The sequence below is a fragment of the Rhinopithecus roxellana genome, chromosome 20, assembly GCF_007565055.1.
Source record: "Rhinopithecus roxellana isolate Shanxi Qingling chromosome 20, ASM756505v1, whole genome shotgun sequence".
NCBI lineage: Eukaryota > Metazoa > Chordata > Mammalia > Primates > Cercopithecidae > Rhinopithecus > Rhinopithecus roxellana.
Window position 1 is genome coordinate 75,741,298 of NC_044568.1, and position 13,362 is coordinate 75,754,659.

Below are 13,362 nucleotides of genomic sequence, written 5' to 3' on the forward strand. Positions count from 1 at the left end.
TCTCCTGCCTCAGCCTCCTGAGTAGCTGGGATTACAGGCACGTGCCACCACACCAGGCTAATTTTTGTATTTTTAGTAGAGATGGGGTTTCACCATGTTGGCCAGGCTGGTCTCAAACTCCTGACCTCAAGGGATCCACCTGCCTTGGCCTCCCAAAGTGCTGGGCTTACAGGAGTAAGACAACATGCCTGGCCTGCAGATCTTTACCTTACTTACATCTGCAAAGACCCTTTTTTTCAAATAAATTCACATTCCCCAGCACCGGGTGGTTTTATCTTCAGGACCACCACTCAGTGCACTTCAATAATTATATATACCTTAGAGGGTTGATACAAGGATTCTATTAGCTTATTTGGCTTCGCACAGTGTCTTGCATATTTGAAGCAATCAATAACACTAAGTATCATAAATAAAATCACTTACTGAGCATTTACTATGTACCAGCCCAGCACTGGGCATTTTGCATGCCTTCTCTCATGAATGTTCACAATAACCTCGTGGAATGGGGTGTCATAGCTGCATCTTACAGAAAGAGCACCTCTTGGCCGGGAGCGGTGGCTCACACCTGTAATCCCAGCACTTTGGGAGGCTGAGGTGGGTGGAACACGGGGTTAGGAGATTGACACCATCCTGGCTAACACAGTGAAACCCCGTCTCTACTAAAAATACAAAAATTAGCTGGGCGTGGTGGTGGGTGCCTGTAATCCCAGCTACTCAGGAGGCTGAGGCAGGAGAATCACTTGAACGTGGGAGGCAGAGGTTGCAGTGAGTCGAGATCGTGCCACTGCACTCCAGCCTGGTCACAGAGTGAGACTCTGTCAAAAAAAAAAAAAGAAAGAAAGAAAGAAAGAAAGGAAAGAAAGAAAAGAAAAGAAGAAAGAAAGAAAGAAGAAAGAAAGAAAGAAAGAAAGAAAGAAAGAAAGAAAGAAAGAAGAAAGAAAGAAAGAAAGAAAGAAAGAAAGAAGAAAGAAAGAAAGAAAGAAAGAAGAAGGAGGAGGGAGGGAGGGATGGAGGGAGGGAGGGAGGGAGTGGATTGAGTGAGGGAGGGAGGGAGGGAGGAAGGAAGGGAGGAAGGAAAAAGAAGAAGCACCTCTTAGAGCATTTCTGCTGCACCGTGCTTTCTCCTACTGTCTTTGATCATCTATTCTGTCACTCAGGCATTGCCCTTCCTTGAATACAGTCACCAGGCTTCTCAGGCACTGCTTCTGGGAGGGGTACACTTAATATCATCTCCAGGATACTTTGGCAGCCAGGGTTGGGTGAGTTAAAACTCTGCTCTTCTCATTTTATTTATTTTTATTTTGGGGTTACAGAGTCTTGCTCTGTCACCCAGACAACAGTGCAGTGCTGTGATCTTGGCTCACTGCAACCTCCGCCTCCCGGGTTCAAGTGATTCTCCTTCCTCAGCCCCCCAAGTAGCTGGGATTACAGGCACCCGTCACCACACCCAGCTAATGCTTGTATTTTCAGTAGAGACAGAGTTTCACCATGTTGGCCATGCTGGTCTTGAACTCCTGACCTTGGCTTCCCAAAGTGCTGGGATTACAGACGTGAGCCACTGAGCCCGGCCTCCATCACACTTTAAATTCTCCTCATTTGCCATTGTTTTCTGCACGAAGCTAGGAAGGGGAAAGAAAAAAAGAGACTTTTGAAAGTTTTAATTGCTCAAAGATGCCATTGCTGCAAGCACTCACATGTGCTTTTTCACACAGGCTCAGGAAAGAAAGTGGTGCAAGTCCAGGAACCTCACAAAGCCCTGCTCCCAGTAGTCCATCACACAAGAATATTATTTTAAGCTCATAATGACAGATTTTGCCAGAGAGCTCCAAGGGAACTTGAGATGCCTCCTCTGAATTTTAGCACCCAGCCCGGAAAAACTAAAAAGATATCGCCTGCACCAACCACCATATCTAGGTGGGTTATTAGAGATTCAGGTTTGAGAGATAGAGACTTCATTGACGAAAGTGGAAGCGTTATTCTAAAGCCCTAAATATGGTAGACAAAAAGGCATAGAAGACCAGGGTCCAAGTCGTAGTGATGGCTTTTGCTAGCTACATGTTATTAAGCCAGTTGCTTAGCCCCTCTGAGCCTCAGTTGTTGCATCTGTAAAATGGGAATAGCAACACCAACCTTGTTGGCGTGCTCTGAGGATTAAATGGGACAATGTAAAAGAAAATAACCTGTAACGCAAGCATTTAATAATTTTGGTACGTTTCTCAAATGTTTCATTTCCCTTGATCTTTCATGTTTTCTTATCTAAAAATGGAAGGAGTTGGAGTTTGTGCTACCTCTGGGTACCATTCCAGATTTTACCAGTCTAAAAGATACAAGGACATCATTAGGTCTTAACTCATGATTTGCCCAGAAATAAAAGCCCCAAAGCATGAACGTGGGAAACCCACCCTGGCCATCCTCCCTTTTCCGTTGGTCTTCTAGAGTTTCCGGGGCTCTTTGTTTCTTATTTCCAGCCGTATTGAACAAAGAGATTTCTCTCAGTTAAGTAGACATCTCTGAGAACCTCCTTCATGCCCATCCCAATATAAAGGAGAGGAAGATAAAACCATCTCAGATCATCCCATGTGATGGAATTAGACAGAAAACCGATGCAGGTTCCGAGTCATTGTTAATTTTTTCTTTTTTTTTTTTTTTTGAGACGGAGGTTAGCTCTTGTTGTCTAGGCTGGAGTGCGGTGGCACGCTGTCGGCTCACTACAACCTCTGCCTCCTGGGTTTAAGCGATTCTCCTGCCTCAGCCTCTCAAGTAGCTGGGATTACAGGCGACCGCCGCCAGGCCCGGCTAATTTTTTATATTTTTAGTAGAGACAGGGTTTCACTATGCTGGCCAGGCCGGTCTTGAACTCCTGACCTCAGGTGATCCGCCTGCCTTGGCCTCCCAAAGTGCTGGGATTACAGGCACGGGCCACCGCACCTGGCCTCATTGTTAATTTTTAAAGAAACTTTTATTTTAGGTTTAGGGGTATATGTGAAGGTTTGTTACATAGGTGAACTTGTGTCACAGGGATTTGTTGTCCAGATTATTTTATCATTCAAGTATTAAGTCCAGTATCCAATAGTTATTTTTTCTGCTCCTCTCCCTCCTCCCACCCTCCACCCTCAAGTACACCCCAGTGTCTGTTGTTCCCTTCTTTGTGTCTAGTGTTCTCATTTAGTTCCCACTTATAAGTGAGAACACATGGTATTTGGTTTTCTGTTCCTGTGTTAGTTTGCTGAGGATAATGGCCTCTGGCTCCATCTATGTTCCCACAAAAGACATGAACTCATCCTTTTTTATGGCTGCATAGTATTCCATGGTGTAGATGTACCACATTTTCTTTATCTAATCTGTCATTGATGGGCATTTAGGTTGATTCCTAATGTCTTTGCTATTATGAATAGTGCTGCGATGAACATTCACGTACACGTGTTTTTATGGTAGAATGATTTATCTTCTTCTGGTTATAAATGAAGTAATGTGATTGCTGGGTTGAATGGCTGTTCTTCTTTTAGCTTTTTGAGAAATCAAGATACTACTTTCCACAATGGTTGAACTAATTTACATTCCCACCAATCATGGAGTAGGTAAAATTAACCTGTACTAGGACAACCCTGGAATTCTTCCTAGAGGAAGAAAAACCTGGGATTTTATGGAAAGGGTAACTAACTAATTCAGTAGTCATTTGCTGGTTACCAACTGTTTACCAGGAACTGTTCTATACATGAGTGGTACACAGCGACAAGGAAAGTCAGGGTTCCCGATATCATGGACCTTACATTCTGGTAGAGGAAAGAGGAAAAGATGTACACAATAATGTAATTGGCTAATCTCAGGCAGTGATAAGAAAGTAAAATAGGACAGTGCTTTTATGAGAGTAAAAGATAGGATCCTCTCAGAACACATGAATGGCTTCCCTGAGCTGATAAATGTAGGAGAATGATACAGTCACTTCCTTCTGGTTCTGGAATCAGAGACAGAGGGTGTGATGCCTGCTCTCTGTAACCTGGGGCCCCTGAGAAGGTAGATTGCTCACAAGCAGCCCCTGCTCCTCCACGTTCCCTCTGCTGAAGCAAAAACAGAAAACAAAAACAGTGTCTTCTCTTCCTATGAGCCTCAGCCAGAAACATCACACCAAACACACACACACACACACACACGACCACACACACACAAAAAAAAACAATTCAAACTCGTCAAAGGGAAAGACAAAAGACGAGCTGCCTCCATCACCTCTGTTAGTTAGTTTGCTGTAAAGTGAAACAGCTGCTAAGAAATGACAGAGCTTATTGAAATAAATTCCAACATTTATAATCAATTACCTGGCCCTGTCTGGAAACCGCTGCTTGATTTAAGAACAATTTCAACAGAAGCTGAAGAGGCAGGTGTTCATCTCTCTTTAATTCCTTCCTACCAGAACTTTCTCACCTCTTTCTTTGTCTCTTGGTAAAAACAAAAATCATCTCTCATAAACGGTATATGTCCTTCTTCCTCTTTTTTAAAATGTTTCCCCAAATCCAGCAGATCATGTCACTGCTGTTTGACCTTTAGGAATGCAAGCGAGTGGTTGCATCGCCTCCAAAGGCCTTTCCTGACAGAAGGTCTTAAAATAAAGCCCTTAGGTTTTTCTGTGCACAAACTTCTGTCATCTCTGCCCAGAGGCTTAGCGGGCAGTGTGAGGACACTCATCTGAACAAGGAGCAGCCCCTAGCCTAACTGTGCCTCTCCCCTTCCTTTCCCTTCACTTCGCATTTGAAATGCCCATTCCCCCCCCGCCCCCGCCTTTTTTTTCAGTTTTATTTTATTGTGATCAGAACACTTAACATGAGATCTACCTTCTTAGCAAATGTGTACGTGCACAATACAATATCACTGACTATAGGTACAACAGATTTCTAGAACTTAATTATCCTGCTTCACTGAAACTTTACGCCCATGGATTAGCAACTCCCCATTCATGTTGGTTAATTTTATGTGTCAACTTGATTGGGCTTAGGGATGGCCAGAGAGCTGGTAAAACATTGTTTCTGGGTGTGTCTGTGACGGATGGTGTTTTGGGGAGAGATTAGCATCAGTAAACTGGGTAAAGAATATCCCCCTCTCATCCATGTGGTGAACATTATCCAGTCTGTGGAGGGCCTGGAGAGAACAAAAAGATGGAGAAGGGTGAATTCTCTCTCTCTCTGCCTGAGCTGCAACATTCATCTCTTCCTGGCGTTGGACAGGTTCTTGGGCATTCGAGTTTGGACTGGAACTACATGAATGGCTCTCATGGGTCTTCAGCTTACAGATGGCAGATCACGGGACTTCTTGGTTCCCATAACTGCATGAGGCAATTCGTCATGATAAATAATTTCTCATATATATATATTTATATATATATATATAGTGTGTGTATATATGTATGTATATATATGCACTATCTCTCGGTAAAAAACAAAAATGATCTTTCATAAAGAGTATATGTTCTTCTTCCTCTTTTTAAAACGTTTCCCCAAATCCAGCAGACCATGTTACTGCTGTTTGACCTTCAGAAATGCAGTGAAATATATATATATGTGTGTGTACATATATATATAAATTTTTTTTTTTTTTTTGAGACAGAATCTCGCTGTGTCGCCCAGCCTGGAGTGCAGTGGTGTGATCTTGGCTCACTGCAACCTCCACCTCCCGGGTTCAAGCGATGCTCCTGCCCCCTAAAGAGCTGGGACCACAGATGACCGCCACCACGCTTGGCCAATTTTTGTATTTTTAGCAGAGGTGGGGTTTCACCATGTTGGCCAGGCTGGCCTCAAATTCCTGACCTCAAGTGATCCACCTACCTCAGCCTCACAAAGTGCTAGGATTACAGGCAGGAGCCACCGCACCCAGCTATGTGCGTGTGTGTGTACATATATATATATATATATATTTATTTATTTATTTATATTTATATATATTTATATATATTTATTTATATTTATATATATTTATATTTATATATATATATTTATATATATTTATATATATTTATATCTTACATCCTGTTGCTTCCATATAAATTATCTATCTGTCTATCCCATTGGTTTTTTCTCTGGAGAACCCTAGCTATACACCATATCCTTCTCCCATCAGCCCCTGGCAACCACCATTCTGCTCTTTGATTCTATTAATTTGGCTCTTTTTGATACCTCATATAAGTGGCATCATGCAGTATTAGTCCTTCTGTGACTGCCTTATTTCGTTTAGTATAATGCCTTCCAGATTCATCCATGTTGCAGCAAACGGCAGAGTTTCCTACTTTATAAAGACTGAATAATATTACATTGTATAGATATGCCACATTTTCTTTCTTCATTCATCCATGGATGGACATTTAGGTTGCTTCCAGCCACACACATAGTCTCAATGCCATCTTTGTCCTGCTGCAGGGGTTGCTGGTCCTGGGATGGGTCCAAGGCATTCCTAGCTGGAATTCTTCCAGAATCACATGAGCATAAACTGTGAATAGAGGGAAAAATTAAATGAAATAAACTATTTTTTTCTTTTAATCTAAAGGAAATCAAAGTCAATAAAACAAGATGTGGAACAACCATAATGCTTATAAAAATGAATGTCCACTGAGTACTTACTAAGTTCCAGGCACTGCAATAAGCAAACTGCATGAATTATCTCATTTTATCCGTCCTGAAATGCTGGAGCTGAGACCCTACATAATTGAGCCTGTGCCACCCTCTCCCTCCTCACCTCTGCTGCCCTTCTCACCCTGAGTCACTAAATCCTAACCACACAGGTTTTTTTCTTTCAGTTCCTTGGACACTTCATGCTTGTTCTCACCTCACACCCTTGGTTTTCTCTGTCCGGAATTTTTCATCCCATCACTGTCAATATCTTCACCAATATCCCATCTCTAGCTCTTTCTCTTCCCTTTTAATTCAACATGACTTGTCTGAGAGGTCTTCCTGGACTACTTCTATGAAACATCCCCACCTTCTCTCCATCCCTTCATTGCGGTTTATCTTTCCTTGCTTATTTACAATACACAACAATTTTTCAGTGGTTCTCCATCAAACTGCCTGGGTTGAAATCCCACCTCTTTCACATCACAAATGCATGACTTTGAGCTCATGTTTCCTCACCTAGAAAATGGCAATAATAACACCACCTACCCCATGGGCCTGAGTAAAGATTAAATAAGGTCTTAGATGAGAGTTTAGTGCAGAATGAGTGCTTTTTACTTGTTTTTATGGTTGTTGTCACATATACAGCTATTTCTCCCTAGCTCCACCCCCTGACCTAGTATCTGTCATATAGTAGTCCCTCAATAAATGTTTCTTGATGAATTCTATTCTTCTGTACATATTATCTATACTGAAAATTGCAGTGAAGTGAAACTTTCTTAATTGGCATTAATGGGGGCCATAGAAAGTGGCCAATGCAAATTAATATAAACACCAAATAATATTTGCCTCTGAGGGAGTCAGGCTCAACGAGTAGATAAGAATGACCTGTAATTCCCCTGCTTTTCTTCTTTTGTATGGGAAAGAAAAAATCCCAGGTGCTTCAAAATAATTTGTTCTCTTAAATAGTGTAAACATCGCCAGGGCCATCTTTGTGCATTATTGATTTTCCCATTTAGCTCATTCTTTTTAGACCATGCAAGGGAGTCTTGAGCTGAAAAATCCCCAACTCCCAAAGTAAAGGAAGCTTAGTGCACATGGCCTTATACCCTTCTTTTCTGGGCACACCTTAACCAGCCACCATGCCCACCTTCAGAAGGTGGTTTTGTGGTACATCAGAAGTAAGGTGCTTTTTAAACTGGGTGTCAGAAGTGACAAGGAAATGGAGTTGGCTGTGTCTCCTGGTTCTAATGCCTGAAACCTGTGTGCAAATCCAGCCTCCACCATTTACTACCTGTATAATCTAGGGCAAATTACTAAATTATTCTGTGTCTCAGTTTTCTCATTAATAAAAATGAAAATGAGATTTATCATGGTTTCTGCCTTACAATGTAGGTATAAATTAATGAATGGGAAGGGTTTGGCACAATGTCCACATGAAATAAGCATTCAATATACATTAGCTGATATTATTTCTGAAACAAATAAACAATAATACGTGAACTAGTGGGAAAAAATTGAAGTCCAAGCCCAGCTCTGACATACACTTACTAGATATGTCTTTTGGCTAGTTGTCCAATATTGCTGGGCCATAGGATCATTCATTTGTGCCGTGATAATAGTCGTCTCTACTGGAAAGAGTTGTCAGGAAGATGAAATAAAATGACATATGTAAAGGTATATGGCTAACACACAGTCATTGGGAGTTATTAACAACAGTAACATGTGGATTTCATAGATTGTATTAAAGCAGACATTTCAGTCATATTACAAAGGAAGCTCCAAACTAAGTGACGTAACGATTGAAGAACATGTGCCAGTACTTAGTAAACATCCATGGAGTAACATTGCAAATGCTTACCTGCATGACCTAACTTCCATCTTTGTTTTGTCCCTGTAGTTGGGTTAAGAGGAAGTCAGCTGATATGGTATGGCTGTGTCCCCAGTCAAATCTCATCTTGAGTTGTAGCTCCCATAATTCCCATGTGTTGTGGGAGGGACCCAGAGGGAGGTAACTGAATCATGGGGGCAGGCCTTTGGCATGCTCTTCTCATGATAATGAATAAGTCTCATGAGATCTGATGGTTTCATGAGGGGAGTTCCTCTACACAAGCTGTCTTTCCTGCTGCCATGTAAGATGTGACTTTGCTCCTCCTTTGCCTTCCGCCGTAATTGTGAGGCCTCCCCATGTGGAAATGACTCCATGTGGAACTGTGAGTCCATTAAACCTCTTATTCTTTATGAATTACCCAGTCTCAGGTATATCTTTATTAGCAGCATGAGAACAGACTAATACATCAGCCTTTCTGAGAACGGTGAGGGGTGGCTAGAGACAGTGAAAGGAGGTTGGAAAGTGTAAAGAACCAATGGCGAAAAGCAAGCAGGTAGCTGAAGACTTGTGGCTGGGTTTCATAGAAGGGAATACTGACAGAAACATCCAAGGTAGCACTTACAGAGTCTTGGATGTCAAGTAATAAGTAGGGAAGAGAGCCGACAGCAATGCAAGCCATTGGGGAGGTTTGAGTGGCATCGTTACAGCTGGACCCTGCCTTAAGCTTCAAGACTCTTCATGGCTTGACCCTCTGCTGAATCTCATTCACCACCATCTCTCCCTCACTCCAGATCTACCAAGGTGCAAGGGGGAAGTATAGAAATCCGAATCAAATCAGAGTGATTATCAAGAGAACAGGAATAGATGCTAAGGAGACCACTGCAATGTTCCTGAAAGACTTAAGAAATTTTGTCCTCATTTTTCAGGTGAGAAAACTGAGATGCAGACATGCTAAGGTCCCTTATGGCCACAGCCATAGCAAAAGCCTGGACCCAAATCAATCTGCTTCTGTTCTGGAGCTCCAGCCACACTGACTTTCTTTGTGTTGTTTCGGAACTTTACTTGTATTCCTACCACAGAGCCTCTGCCTGTGCTGACTCCACCACCTTGAACAGTCCTCATCTCCTACACGTTTCTCTTAGTTAATTCCTACAGCACTGGTACCACGTCCTGAAGGATCAAGGACCCAACCGGGTCAAATCCTCCTCTTACACACAGTCCTCTTTTTATAGCATTTCTCACAGTTGTGATTTTACATTTATCTATGTGACGATCTGATTGATGTCTTTGTGCCCCACCAGGCAGTGAGCTCTCAAAGACTAGGGCCCTGCTGGTTCTCAGCACAATGCTCTCTTCATAAAATGCATTTAATAAAAATGCATGGGAGAAGCAAACAGAAGAATGAACAAGTGAACGAATGAATGAATGAATGAACGAATGAATGAACGAACGAATGAATGAATGAACGAATGAATGAATGAACGAATGAATGAATGAATGACTATAACACCTGTGCATATGATTGGGATTTTTTCTTTTTTTTTCTGCCTTTGAGATAGTCTTGCTCTGTTGCCCAGGCTGGAGTGCAGTGACAAGACCACAGACCACTGCAGCCTCAACCTCCTGGGCTCAATCAATCCTCCCATTTCAGTCCCTCAAGTAGCTGGGATTACAGGTACATACCACCATGCTGAGCTAATTTATGTAATTTTTTTTTTTTTTTTTTTTTGGAGAGACAGGGTTTTGTCACTTTACCCAGGCTAGTCTCTAACTCCTGGGCTCAAGCAATCCCCCCAGGAGTGCCAAGCCATGACTGAGATTAAAAATAAAGAAAGAAAGAAAAAAATAGAAACGTGGACATGGACCCACCATGGATAGCTCCCCTCCTTGCCAGTGCTCAGCATATATGTATGCACTGGGGTGCTGTGGGCTGTTTCCTGGAACTCTGAGGGTTTGTGCTGGGCCAGGCTAGGGGCAGGGAGGAAACATGTCTGACAGCTTCCTCCTCTGGGAAGAGAGGGCTGGTGGGGTGGAGGGGAGAGGGAGAGGGGAGTCACAAACAATTTCTGCTTTAATTAGAGCTCTGTCGGCTTCAGTTAGCCTGGGTGTTTGTTCCCTTGTGTGTGTCAGGGAATTTGGAACTGACCTCAAGCTTGTGAAATAATTAGTACAATAGTGCCGATCTAGCCATTTCTGAAAAGAGTAATTTACTCCCAGCGTAGCCTCCTGGCAGAGCTGCTCATTAATCAAACCAGGCCGCGTACATCAAAGCAGGTCCCCCTTTCCACCGTGGCATCCATCATTGTTGGTTAGGTGCTGCAGAAGCCTGAACCAACATACTGCCTTTGTAGGGCTGAGACTACCTCCTGTTGTCACCAGTTGCCTAGGGGCGAAGCGGATGGTGAGTGCAGTAGCCAGCAATAGGTGGGGAGGGCAGGGTTCCATGCCCCTCTAGGTTTGTGAAAACCTCACCTATTTGGGATATAGACCTAAGATGATTGCCTCCTCAGTGAGATGTCCACCTTGATCGCCAGAAATAAAAACCTACCCAGCTTTACTCTTCAGTTAATCACTTTCCCTCCTGCCACCTGTGTCTACTAGAAATTCTCTTGTTCATTTGTTTAGGTGCTCTTTTATTTTATTGTATTCTATTTTATTTTATTTTATTTTTGAGATGGAGTCTCGCTCTGTCACCTAGGCTGGAGGGCAGTGGCACGATCTCGGCTCACTGCAACCTCCGCCTCCCAGGTTCAAGTGATTTTCCTGCCTCAGTCTCCCGAGTAGCTGGGATTACAAGCATGTGCCACCACGCCCAGCTGATTTTTATATTTTTAATAGAGACTGGGTTTCACCATGTTGGCCAGGCTAGTCTCGAACTCCTGACTTCTGGTGATCTGCCTGCCTCAGACTCCCAAAGTGCTGAGATTACAGGCATGAGCCACAGCACCCAGCCAGTTACTCTTTATTTTCTATCTCTGCCCCTAGAGAGCAAACATCAAGAGAGCAAGCACTTCATCATCTTTGCCGTTTTAGTCCCTGAACCTAGCACAGTGCCTGGCACATAGAAAAAGTTTAATAAATACTTTCTGAATAAATAAAGGAGCACCTTCTCAGACTTCCCAGCTCTCTGAACTAAAGGTGCCTTTTCATCCTAAGAAACCCTCTAGCTATTTTCCTAAAACTCTGCTGGCTCTTGTAACATCCTACCTTGTAGCAGATTTATTTGTTTACATGTCAGTTTCTCTATTTATTTGTTAGTTACTTGTATTCGTTCTCTGTTGCTGTGTAACAAATTATACTAAATTGTAGGTGCTTTAAACAACAGATATTTATTATATCACGTTTCTGTGGGTTAGGAACCTGGGTGTGGTTGAGCTGAGTCTTCTGTTCCACAGTCCCATGAAGCTGCAAAGTGTGGGCTCAGAGCTGGTGGTTTCACATGAAGGCTTGACTGGGGAAGAGGGCCTCAGTTCCTTATCGCAGAGACCTCTCCAGCTGGCATCTTGCTTCAACATAGCCCGTAAACTGAGAAGACAATAGAAATACTCCACTAGCCAGATGGAATTGCGAATCTTTTATAAACTAAATAACTAAATTGACATCCGCACAACATTGCCACATTTTATTGGTTAGAAGCAAGTTACTCAAGGGGAGGGGATGACACAAGGCCATGACTACCAGAAGAAGATAAAGATTACTGGGGACCATTCTAGAAGCTTCCTATTAGAGAATAATGATTACGTATGCACAGAAACATTTATTACTTTCTGTTTATGACAGCCCCAGATTGGAAATAATCCAAGGGCCTCTCAGTAAGGAAAGAGCTGAAAGTAAATTATGAAATTTCCATTGTGATAGAATCATGTACATTGAAAAGGAAATGATAAATGAAGTATGCACTCTGATTCAAAATACATAAGCCTTTAAACATATATTTTTATGCATATATATGCAAAAATGTTTCTTAGAATGCTTATCAAAATGTTAGAAATGGGCTTCACATTGGTGGGGTCTAGCAAGACCAAGGTTTGAGTCCCTTGTCCAGACTGTAGACACCTTACCATTAAGGTTATTTGATTTCTACACTTTTGATCATATTCTCAGCCCAATTAGGATTTAAAACACATTCAGTATTGTCTGTTTTTTGTTGTTTAACTGGGAAAAATAAAAAAGAGATTCATAAATCATATAGACTCACTTTCACAGTGAAATAATTCTATTTGGTTTCTGAATGGATGGATTTTTTTTCTCCTTGTTGGATTCTAGCTTATTTCAAGAATCAATTTAACTTTGTCCTGTTGTGTCCTCTCTTTCAGCCTTCACTGTCCTTTCCTACACGGGTGTCTGATGACCATAATCGTGACTTATTTCTTCCTCTTGTCTCCCTGCAGTCTACTACAGAATTTGGCACAATGTAATGAGACAAGTTGGAGTCCAGTTTGATTTTGGTTGTGTTATAATTTCAGCCTGTGACTTTTTAATCCCATTTTCTATTACTAACTTAAAACTGAAGTTTACAATGTTTTAAATTCAGATACTTCAGTGAGTGCCCACCACAGCAATGTATTTTTTTCATTAAAGGAGGATGTTGTAGTATCTGTCTCTGAGGGGAAAAAGAAGAAGGTGCAAAAATTATTAATTACCTATTACATATAGCACCTTATATGATGTATTTATGTGCTTCCTTTCACTTATTCCACACACAATCTTGGTAACAGAAATATGGAAATGCCTCACCTTACAGGTAAGAAAAAGTGAAGTTCAGAGAGATGAAGCAATTTGCCTATGAAAATTGAATTAGAGTGCAAAGTGATTAACACAGTATATAGTAAGCACTCGACAAATGGTAGTTGTGATGATTGCTGTCTCTGTTCCTATCATCATAATTTCAGCCACATTAGGGGCCACCTAGAAGCTAAGACATAAAAAGATTTCTCTGGC